A 12,871-nucleotide genomic window follows, 5' to 3' on the forward strand; every position below is an offset into this window, starting at 1 on the left:
GTTACAAAAATGATATTAGTCACATATTTTGTTCAATAATTATGCCAATAATTGACATTTAAAATTTCAGCAGCAAAAGTTTATGCCTTACTTGGCGGGAAAGGTTTGGTGATCACAAAAAAGTGGCATTTCCTTGCTTTACTGTCCTTAAAGTAACAAAGGTGGGGCTTCTTGAAAACTGTCAGGGTGTGCATCAAAACCATCCATCCAATGTAACACCACATGTCTGTAATCACTCACCTAAAGTACCTAAATTGGACTCTGAATGTCCGTTTGAGTTGAAGGTTGAAGGTTGTCTAGCAAGGTTTTGTAGAGCTATGGTTTACCTCCTGATCTGATGCATTCCCGCTGAGAGGGTGCTCAAAGAATTCGATCTTCATGTTTGTTATATTCTTGTGCCTCTATCTGTCCTCATGTGCTATGTCTATGATTACCAGCAACCTCAATAAAACCAATTACGTTCCGAGCTTCATACCAGACAGACCCACGCTACTCTGCATCCAGATTTAACAAGGCGCAGTTTGTAGGATAGTGCTCTTCGTCTCGACGGAGAAATTATTTTGCATGGCTCACGTCTTGTCATTCCAAGGCCCGCCCGATCAACAATAATATCACGCCTGCATCAATCACATTCAGGTATGACTAAAACATGTACTTTGACTCGACAACTTTATTCCTGGCCGGGCATGACCAATGAAATTCAGATGGCTATTGCCAAGTGCCCTGTCTGTGTCGAGTTGCTTCCTTCTCACTCCCCAGAACTGCTTAAACAAGCCACGGCTTCCTTTCCGATGGAACATGTTTCAACTGATCTATTTGAGGTGGATGGGATTCACTTTCTCTTGCTGGTGGATCGCTTTAGTGGCTATCCCCTTGTTGCTCGACTGAAATTCTTAAGTACCACAGCCATTTGTGCTACTCTCCTTGATTGGTTTTACGAATTTGGATTTCCTAAGTGGCTCAAAAGTGATAATGGACCTCAGTTTCGTGCCAAATTTGAAGACTTTTGCCAGGAATATAGTATCAGACACGACACCTTGTCGCCGTACCACACCCGCAGCAATGGTCTGGCTGAAGCGGCCGTTAAATCTATGAAGCATTTGCTCAAAATGGTCAACATGCAAGACAAAGCCTTCCGTGTTGCCTTGTCTGCTTGGCGGTCAACGCCTCGGGCCGACGGATTTAGTCCGGCCTTTGGGTTTTTTGGCAGACATCTCCATGGAAATCTGCCCGATGTTCGTGCCTCTTCACCCTCCACGCAAGCTCCCTCAAATTCACTAATGCACGACAATCCACTTGTGACGCCACGGCCTTTTATGCTGGCGTTGTGGATCTTGTCCCTCTTTCTCCGGGGGATGCCGTTCTTTATCAGTCTCCAATTGACAAGAATTGGTTGGTCGGTGGTACGGTTTTGCGGAGTCTTCCCCATAGTCGTTCTTATTTAATTGAGACTCTCGCCGGCACTTTCCGCCGCAATAGGTGGTTTCTTAGGCTCTCGGCTTTGGCTTCTTCATCCTCAATTTCCCCTTTAAGCAAGTTTTCTATGCCAAGTACAGCATCATCCGAGCCCGTAACTCAACGGCAAAGAAGCCCCCGTTTCCATCATGTGCGTTTTGACCTGTCTTGCAACGTTCTTATTCCTTGACCATTTAGTGCTTGGGTTTCTGTTTTCGTGAGTCGGAGGACCACCCAGCTCATTTCTAGCCACGTAGCTATTGCCCTACTCCATGCCTTATCAAGTTGTCTTTGTTTTGTTTCGATTTTCAACGGCGATTCTGATTGGTCTTCTTTGTGGTTGTACATCTAGAGAGGGAATTTCAAACCTTCCCCTCATACCTTCAAACGTTTTCCACACTATAGGTCCTCAACTTGTGTGGGGGAGGAAGATGTTATATTCTCATGCCACTATCTGTCCTCATGTGCTATGGCTATGATTACCAGCAACCTCAGTAAAACCAATTACGTTCCGAGCTTCATACCAGACAGACCCACGCTACGCATCCAGATCTAACAATGATCAAGTACTCAATTCAGAGGTAATGTAAAACTGATACGTTTTCTATCAAGGTTTCAGAGAGCTTTCCTCTCCACTACTTCCGTACTCTTTGCTCAAGATTACCACCTTGAAAATGGAGCTCGGCAATTTCAAGTTGGGTTTTTAGTGTGGCTCACGCAACCTCTCAAACTTCTAGCTATCAACTCAATCCCAGCTGAAACAACCAGATTGGTGGTTAACGTTTACAAACTTGAATAGGTCAATAAAAGTTTGGAGAGCATTGTTAAGACATATCTAATGGCTTATTAGCGCGCCATATCGATTGATTCCTAACAGATCCTTTTCAACTTCTGACTCTGATCCATTCTCAAGCTAGGATATGTCACAGGCAGTCTATGTATGTATAGTTTTAGGGATACACACCCGCACCCCACAGCTGGGAATGTTTTTGGATTTTTTTTACAAGGACCGGTTTTCAGCGGCAATAAGTGCCCTCTTTGGCACGTAAAGGAAACCAAACGCTACCATTAGAAATCTTATTTCATGGCGCTGTGTTTACGAGTGGCGTGAAAAAAAAATAACATTCTCCAACGTCAAATTTGGCTTCGAGTGGTTTTGAGGGATAATTATACCTTAAAAACCGGTTCTCGTAAAAGATAAATGTGTATTCAATAGCGGCGGCGATCTTTGCATTCAGTTTATTCATGTTCAGATCTCAAGAAGTCGATGGGTCAACACCTAAAACGCGTTAGCCTTTTTATCATGTCCGTGACCGCCAATATTCCGAAGGGATGTCGGGCCAAGGACAGTAGGGTGTTAATACGTCCTTGACCGAGAAGGACAAGTTGTGTCCGGACATCACCTCTGGAAAGGTCAGGTTCCCAACACTGAGACACTAAACTGGCCTGCCCAATTTTTGGCTGGAAAAATACCCCCATGCATTTTTGGCCTATTGGGGAACGCACATATATCGTTTGAGGATATTGGTGAAGGTGGCATCGGCGGATTTGAGGGCCGATTGGGCAGAGTTGGAAAGCCATAGGTGAAGGCAGTAGAGGAAAATTGGGTTGATGTAGGTCCGGAAGAGTTGATGAACTATTGGAGAGGGAAGATTCTTGATGGGAAGTCAATTGGAAATGTTTTCAATCCTGGCCCTAGCTTTGACTATTGATGACTTGAGATGGTTGGTGGAGGAAAGTTGGGTTGATGGTGCTTGTGGAGAGATCCACAAAGCATCCGTACTTTAACTCTTCTCTTGATGTTAGATTTGACAATTTCATAGAGGAGAGTAGCTGCCGTTGTGGTAGAGCGTCTGCTCTGGAAACCAAGTTGGAATTTGTGAAGGAGATTGCGATCTTCAAGCAAATTTATATTGCGGGAGAGCAAAAAACGCTTCAATAAGAGGTGAACATGTTAGCTCCAGTCCTGAAGTAATTGGCGCTAAAATGTCCTTGTCTGTACAAGAGGAATCAAAACTTGAACATATTTCCATGTGCATGAAAGAGCTGAAGAGACAATTCAGAACAACTTCTTAACCTTTGGCTTCCTATTTACCAAAAAATAAAGTGAAGATGAACTTAACAGGAATAGAATGCCTTTCAACTTTCACTTCATGCATATCTGAAATATATCCATTGTGAATAAAGCTCAATCTCTTCAAAACATAAATTACTAAAATCTTGACCACCCTGACAAAAGGGGGAGATCATTAAAAGGCTGACACTTATACCAACGCATATGACCTGCCAAAGGTAGGCAACCTTTGGCAGGTCCCCTAAAACCCATGATTACCCTCCCGTGGATGCGATTCATCCATCCTTCCAGAACTCTTGAATGTTGAGTGTGATCGCAGAACAGCTTCAATCCATAGATTCCATCATGGATTATTCTTTGGAGTTTTGATCACAATGGCCCAAAACCACTAAACAGTAATGACTACCTGGCTTAGGCGACATTGTTCACTAAAGTTTTGGAGGAATGAATGCTAAATGTGTTCAATAGTCTTAGTAGCGCTGGAAAAGTGACCGCCCAGGAGATTTGTTTACCTTTCCTTTTTAAGATGACGTCATCAGTCAGCTGTAGCTTAAAGGTGCCTATTCCCAAACCACCAATCGTGGGGAAGGCATCCTGATTGAAGTGACACGTTGAACGAGAGGGCAAGAGGTGCAGCTCGCTGTGGTCACAGATTTGTGGCTGTGGTACCTTGTTGGTAAAGCATCCGCTTTCCAAGTTGCAAATCCTGGTTTGATCCCTGGCTAGCCAAGTCCAATACTCTCACTCTCTTTGGTATTTGATTAAAGCTTAATTGGGTGAACCTTCGGTCATTGGCCAAGAGGAAGGATTCATGAATATTAAGAAATTCAACAACTTTGAACTTCATGATCTTCTGAAACAGGCATTATTCGAAGTGAGAGAAATACTGGGGAATACTATTGTAACTGGGGAGCAACTTATTTCCCCCTTTGACAATTGAAACAACTTTTGCTAGCTTCAGAGAAGAGGGAAACTTGCCCTGATGCCTTATGAACTACTCTACTTTCCTTTTTCAACTGATCTGTCTGAATAGAGGCCTTAATTCTACCCTGGATTAAATCCAACTTTCTCTGAAGGCTAGCCACAAGTACTGGATTCAAATTGCTCTGGAGCCTTTTTGCTAGTATGCAACTCTTCTTGAACAAATTCCTCCTATATTGCGGAATTTTAGACTGTGTCCCGCCTTGTGGAACACACTCAGAGATTGCTAGAGTCAAACAGATGTCCTCAAAGAGTAGAATCATTTGTCTACAGCTACATCTATGGACGATTCCATTTTCAGCATTGAAATAAGGTTGACAATAAGATTTCCAAAAACATCCGCTTTTTGATGAAGGTTTCCTCGTTCGTTTTCAATAGCTTCTATGGTTCTGCCTCCCCGTCATACTCGTTCGTTTTCAATAGCTTCTATGGTTCTGCCTCCCCGTCATACTCGTTCGTTTTCAATAGCTTCGATGGTTCTGCCTCCCCGTCATACATCACCGACGTACGAATGAAGAGAGCGGATATTTATGTGAGAAGAAAGTTTTCTTTCAGATTTGAGTCTTGCCTCTTCTGCATTGCCAAATGTCCTGCAAACAAACTATTGAAAAAGAGCAAATGCGAGCCCTGTGTTGCTTTACTTATGGAAAAGGATGACTGTCCTATCAAATTTGAAGAAGACGGAGACGAGCACCTCAAAAAAGCGTTTCTGGAGCAAGTGAACAGAGGAGGACTTTCATAACCATCAGACCTATTTTATATTGGACAGTGTTCCGGCATTGTGCTTTGGAATACTTGACATGTCTGGGTAGCCATTAATTTTACCTCCACAAAATTATAATAGAAATGTGGTTTAAGGCATTGCTGGAGTGTCTGTAGGAACTGTATGATCTGAAGAGAACATATTGGGTAATGGTTCATTTAGGAGACTTTTTCCAAAAATAATTGAAACCTTTTTCTCAGGGTACCCAACTTTGTCGACCTATAATTTTTGAGGGAGGAGAATAGTGTTACCAAAAGCATTCAATGATTTAACGTGTACTAAGGAATGATTTCTTAGATTCGATTCGTTATATGGTGGCATTGACCACGAACTATTTGGCAACCTCATGAATTTAAATTTGTGAGTTGTAATCATGAAGCCTAAATGCAATGTTTGATTGTATTTAAAGTGGAAGTTTGGTTTTCATAAATTGCATTGGTCGATTAGGTTAGTTTCAGTTCTACAAATATGGAAGTACTAATTACTCCATTGAGTTCACATTCCTTGTATGTAGGGAATTTGTTTTTGGGAGTCGTCAGTTATGTTCTTTGGCCAAAGGTTTTTTCTCCTCTCGAATAAATTATTTCAAGTTACAATTGGACAAAAGGAACTAAAGTGTCTGAGGAATATGCGTGCCTACCTGCCAAGTGGATGTTGTGCTGGAGCTTAATTTTGTGTCCGTTGCACTATAATATAACCCAATAAGGACTCAGATGGAACCTCCAGATGTCTTGGCAGAGGTGGCCACAACAAGAGATGGACTGTGGCTTTACTCTACAATGTCAAGGCTAAGATCATTGTGAATCTGAAAAAGCCAATGCGTAGGAGGACTGCCGAGCTGGACGCAGATCTGACGACCATCAAGAACGCAATTCACAACGATTTGGTCCTCAAGAACCATTCCCGCACCCCCCCAAGCACCTTCTCACTGAAGCCATGAAGTTCCAGAAGGCTCAATCTTACTGTTTGAAATTTTGATTTGCCATCCTGTATATGAATCACTGAAAAGACAAAGTCCAAAGAAATTGAGATTCTTCAACGACAGGCGTGTGTGTGCAATATCTTTTTTTTCCATAAGTCAGTAAGCAAGTAGCACCTAGTGCCACAATAAAAACTACATGGTTGGTTGGACAACGACAAAGGCTTTTAATTTATTTGATAGATGAAATGTACAATAATTCTGGAGTGAAAAAAATCATGAGAAGTGAAGACCTCTTCATCCGGTGGGCCCACTATGAAAGTTGTTCACACAGGCAAGTAAACGATGGGGATACATAGGATTGAATGTTTCTTTGACAACACACCTTGCCCAAGTCTTGTCAAACTCGGCGTGGAGACTCGCATGCGCCTGCTCAGCTTACAATTCCATGTTCCTACCACCTCTGGTTTTGACAAATGGAATCAAGTGATCAAGAATGAGATGTAACTTGGTTGTCAAGGACATACCACTCTCCTTCCAAGCCATTCCAAATTTGCAAACACATTCATCAAGGGTAGGAATATCTACAACGTTATTGGAGNTGGATGCGATTCATCCATCCTTCCAGAACTCTTGAATGTTGAGTGTGATTGCAGAACAACTTCAATCCATAGATTCCATCATGGATTATTCTTTGAAGTTTTGATCATGATGGCCCAAAACCACTAAACAGTAATGACTACCTGGCTTTGGCGACATTGTTCACTGAAGTTTTGGAGGAATGAATGCTAAATGTGTTCAATAGTCTTCATAGCGCTGGAAAAGTGACCGCCCAGGAGATTTGTTTACCTTTCCTTTTTAAGATGACGTCATCAGTCAGCTGTAGCTTAAAGGTGCCTATTCCCAAACCACCAATCGTGGGGAAGGCATCCTGATTGAAGTGACATGTTGAACGAGAGGGCAAGAGGTGCAGCTCACTGTGGTCACAGATTTGTGGCTGTGGTACCTTGTTGGTAAAGCATCCGCTTTCCAAGTTGCGAATCCTGGTTTGATCCCTGGCTAGCCAAGTCCAATACTCTCTTTGGTATTTGATTAAAGCTTAATTGGGTGAACCTTCGGTCATTGGCCAAGAGGAAGGATTCATGAATATTAAGAAATTCAACAAGTTTGAACTTCATGATCTTCTAAAACAGGCATTATTCTAAGTGAGAGAAATACTGGGGAATACTATCGTAACTGGGGGGCGACTTATTTCCCCCTTTGACAATTGAAACAACTTTTGCTAGCTTCAGAGAAGAGGGAAACTTGCCCTGATGCCTTATGAACTACTCTACTTTCCTTTTTCAACTGATCTGTCTGAATAGAGGCCTTAATTCTACCCTGGATTAAATCCAACTTTCTCTGAAGGCTAGCCACAAGTACTGGATTCAAATTGCTCTGGAGCCTTTTTGCTAGTATGCAACTCTTTTTGAACAAATTCCTCCTATATTTCGGAATTTTAGACTGTGCCCCGCCTTGTGGAACACACTCAGAGATTGCTAGAGTCAAACAGATGTCCTCAAAAAGTAGAATCATTTGTCTACAGCTACATCTTTGGACGATTCCATTTTCAGCATTGAAATAAGGTTGACAATAAGATTTACAATAACATCCGCTTTTTGATGATGGTTTCCTCGTTCGTCTTCAATAGGGGATGTTAAGTAAAGGAAATTCAAGGAAAAATGTGGTCCGGCACCCTGATTTTGGGCATTTTGGGGAGAGAGAACTAAGACAAGCATTAAAGTCAAGTCGCACCATTCGCCATTGAATTTTCAATAATCAAATGATTTTGAGCGATTTGTGTTACAAAACCCTACCAAATGAGCATGTTTGGTGGTAACCAGTACACGCACTATCAAATTGGCGCGATACCACAATGCTAATTGCCTAGACAAGCATGTAAAATGAAAAAATGTCAAAATCCAATGCATGCAAAGTGCTGTTTGGGTTGGCATGTTGTCTTTGATTTCACTCCATGGAATAACGTCAGTTGTCCATGAACGCGTTTGCTTGACTAGCCCTATGGCTTCTATGGTTCTGCCTCCCCGTCATACATCACCGACGTACGAATGAAGAGAGCGGATATTTATGTGGGAAGAAAGTTTTCTTTCAGATTTGAGTCTCGCCTCTTCTGCATTGCCGAATGTCCTGCAAACAAACTATTGAAAAAGAGAGGTGTCTGACCTCAGTGATCAAATTTTGCGAGCAACGTTTTCGTTAGGACATGAGTTCGAATGCCATTTCAGGCAAATAACTTTTCACTTATTCAATATTTTTGTTAAAACCTTTGTGAGTGAATTCAACTCGGAAATACAAAACAGCAAGCGCAAAGGTTCGGATTCGGAAAATAGAAGAGCTAAGAAGGTGCAGTCTGTTCGTATCAAATAAAAGGGAATACAGTGTTGGCTTCTTATAAACATTAAAATAGTTTATTCAAAACATAATTTTAAAGTTTTTGTTTCCGTTGCAGATCCCGGCAGCTCCAAACTTTTATTGCGGAGTGGTTCCTCTCTCTCTCTTTTCTTTCGAAATGTTAGGTTCCTTGAACAAACCAGAGAGACCTTTAACTAGAGGAGTGGACATCAGTGGAGCTAGGCTGTTTTTTTTTTCGTCACTACTCTTTGACCGAGCCACGAATGAAAACAGGCAGTAAAGTACTGGCGTTGGAGATTTTTATCAGATTCATAATTGCCCATTCTGAAAACTCTACACTGTTTACAACGTAAACCAGAAACTTTCGATATTTGCATTTAAAGTAAGATAACTCAATATTTTGTCATAAGAACACGATTTTTTTTCTTTTTAATCGCTTTTCCATAGTGTATGGTAGTATCCCTTGTGACTTTTTGGGAGCTGAAATATTGTTATTACAAAGTGGCCTAGCTTCGACAATTGTCATGTCCAATCCTCCTGTTAAAGGTATCTTTGATCGGACCCACTTCCCCAGTTTCCCGCCAAGGTCTTAAAATGTAGGTATGGGCACCTCAGAAAGTAAACAAACCGAGGGGTAGAAGGGTGACGTGTTAGCGGATAGAAAAAGGGGAGAGTACAAAGAGAAAACATTGCACTAAAACGTTATATGCAAATAACAACCCCAATGGGGCGTGGTTCACCCATATGTGGGTAGGAGTGCAATATTTCTTTTCACCCGTGAGCCAACCATATTCACTATTCCTCATTTCTTTTAATGATATGGACGCTAAAAGTTACAACAAACAAAGGCTACACTGACAGACTTTAAAAGTGGTATCCACAATATTTATGAACTATTATTAGAACATCATGACTTATACAAGTAAAGCGATGTAGATATTACAAAGACAAAGATAACAGCTTCTAATAAAAAATTTTCTTGCTTAAGCTCAATTTTGAATGTAAATGCTTTTGAAATTTTGGAAGAATACTGAAAACATTAGATTTTGTAGGTACACCTTTTGAAGAGTCTTTGTTGCCAATTGAATTGAATTTGAATTTTTTTGCATTATTGCATCCAACATTGTTTTTGCATGTGATTGCATTTTCATGGCATACAGAAATATAAACACATATCCTGATAAACTCTGAAATTGCTGAAAATACATGTTGACCTATTTCATCTTCACAATTTCTCATCTTTGATTGAACTAACATTGTTTATTGTTGCTGCCACTCAAAAACACAATGTGTAAGAAAGAGAATAGACGTGAAGGAATAAAAACTCAAATAATTGGATAAAATGAAAGAAAGAGAAAGTCTTCTGCAAATGGCCATTTAAGTATCTTGTAGATGGAGCACATTCCATGCATATTAAGCCAAATTGAGAAAAAAAGAAGATGTAATGTTAGATTGTTTCAACTTAATGAGTAGTTGTTCAAGTTTTGGACGCTCAAAATACATCTAAATAGATGGGTTTCAAAATATTATTCAAAGTAATTATTAGAGCATTTCTGTAACCTTTTTCATTGATATATGTTAGAATAGAAAAAACTTATTTTGGCAGAAAACACAAGTTACAAATCCACTCATTCGAACCAGTCTCATCCAAAACTGATCTTTAGGTGGCATTTTAAGTTATTTGTGTCCGGTTCTTGTACTCAATTCTTAGCCCACATTCATAACCATGGTGCATCTTTTGACATTTTTTCCACATTTTGAATGCCTTTTTTTATGGTGGCATTATGTTTATTTCGAGATATAATGCTAAATATGTAGCCCACATTCCCTCACTTCATAACCTATCCCCTGGGATTGACACTCGCTGTGTTATAGCTAGTGACGTCACCCACCCGGCAACTGGAGCCTTGCAAGTGCGTAACCGTTGGTTTCCCGCTCTCGTGACGCTAAAAAGGGTGCCCGAAAACCGCACCGAAGCCTGATCTTTTGCCAGAAATGTACTGTTGATTTATTTATTTGACGCTAGTTTTGTTTCTCCATCAATACATAGGTTTTCCATGGTTGAGCTTGTATCATTAGGCACAGGCTCATATTGCTCTTAAGACGGCATGCTAACAGCACAGAGATTATTGGGGATATACATAACGCTCAAATAGTGAAGGGTGAAGTACCATATATGTATAACAAGCTAATTACTTATGAGTCTCACATTCCAGAATCGCGCCAGTAAGTCTAGCCATCGTTAATTTGGCAATAAATATCCATATTAGCCGTTTTTCTGATCGCAAGTTAGGGCCCGGAACTCTTCCCTGTCACCCTGACTACTATAGTCATTGAACCGAAATGCTTCCTGCAAGTTTGAGCGTCGCCTACGGTGATACAAGACAGGGCTGCGGATTTGGCTATCTCTCAGCCAAGATGAGCCAAGTTCATCCGGTTTATCAACTAATTTATAAGAATCCAATTCAAATATAGCAGAAAGACATAACCAATTTAGCAATTAATCGGGGCCATAAGATCAATCCACCTGATTTCACGGGGCTAACCACAATTGACTTATAGTTAATGCCTAATGCAGCCAAACTGGATCGCTGTGATTGGCTCTTTGTGAGCGTGTGGAGCGTGTGGACGCCAGTGAGTGACATGGTTGCCAGATGGCTAAATTCATAGCCAAATTTCTTCGATTTGGGCTAAATTGAGACCCTTGTGGCTTTAACAATTTGAAGTGGCTAAATGGCTAAATTTGGGCTAAATTTGATCATGGACTGTTTTAAATTAAAGTACTCAGTATAAGTGCTGGACATAACTTCTACAATCTTAACATTTTTTTAGAGACTTAACTAATTCCTTACCCGAGTCTTTACCCGAGTCATAATTTGAGATTAAATTTTTATAGAAGTGCTGGACCTAACAGCAGCTTCTCCAATCTTGACACTTTCCCTCCCTAGGGACATCATCTGAGCAGTTCTGCTTTGGAATAAGAAATACATAATATATGTACTTTTTGGGATAATAAAACTTATTATTATGTATATTAGTCTAGACTTTTTTATTGTATTGGAATGGCTANGTGATCTTTGGATCTCACAAACAAACTTTTGAGCAGCATTACCACTGACACCCGCCACAATTTTGGCTCACTTCAGAGCTTCGAGAGGAACATTCTTATCACTTTTCTTGACAATGTTTTTGAACGTATGATCAAGAGGCGCATAACATGCGGGTCTTCCTCTGGTGGCCAAAGTCAAGGGTCAATTTTGACTCTTTTTATCCATCAGTGAATCTGTTGCCAATAGCTCCAATGTGCGTTGGGGAATGATGTTTCGGAAATTTTCTAAAGTGCTGGTGGGGGTGCATGGATGGTGACACCCAGGATATATCATGGCAAAACATCGCAGACAAAATAAACCTCGATCAGGAGGGTGATCTCTACCATGGCTTTTATCCAAGTGTGTTTCTTTGCTTCGTGGCCTACCAGGTTTTTTCTTCGGCCTTTTCAAAGATCCAATGCCCACAGTTCGGTATGTTAAGCAAATGAAACAAATGCATTTCGTATTTCCTCGAGAAGGTCGGAAGCTGGCCATGGCAGAATACTCCTCCGCAGGTAGTTCCGGTAGAATATGGGCAAAGTCCAGTTTTTCATAGGCCTGCAGTTTTTGTGAGCAATTGCCACAAAGGCCATTGGGTAAGCGATAGTCTTCGACAGAGTAATCTTGCACAAGGTAATTGCGCACTAATCCCTCAAACTTGGCACTGGTGATAAGCAAATTAAACAAAGACCAGCCCAAGCTCTGTTGCGACCATCCATCATTCATTGGTTCAATCCACAAATTGATCTTAACCTGGTTAGCACATGCACAAATAACACGTGCGACCCTATTTGTTTACTAGTTAGGCAGGCTGTGTGCCACTTTTAGTGTCTCCAGGAAAAAACCTTTGGCCAAAGAACATAACTGACGACTCCCAAAAACAAATTCCCTACATACAAGGAATGTGAACTCAACGGAGTAATTAGTACTTCCATATTTGTAGAACTGAAACTAACCTAATCGACCAATGTAGTTTTATGAAAACCAAACTTCCACTGTTCAGACGGGTTTAATGGACGAATATAGGCTTAGATTCATTGCCCAATTTATCATGACTGTCTCTCGAGGATTGGTGATGATTATTGTATATTTCCGAAGTGCGAATTTTTATGTAGACAAGAAACAAAGAAAGACGGAGTGAGTCGCTCGTGAGAGAAATAAAAAGACGTGAAANTCAT

This window comes from Tigriopus californicus, chromosome 7 (assembly GCF_007210705.1).
Source record: "Tigriopus californicus strain San Diego chromosome 7, Tcal_SD_v2.1, whole genome shotgun sequence".
In the NCBI taxonomy this organism is placed as follows: Eukaryota; Metazoa; Arthropoda; class Copepoda; order Harpacticoida; family Harpacticidae; genus Tigriopus; species Tigriopus californicus.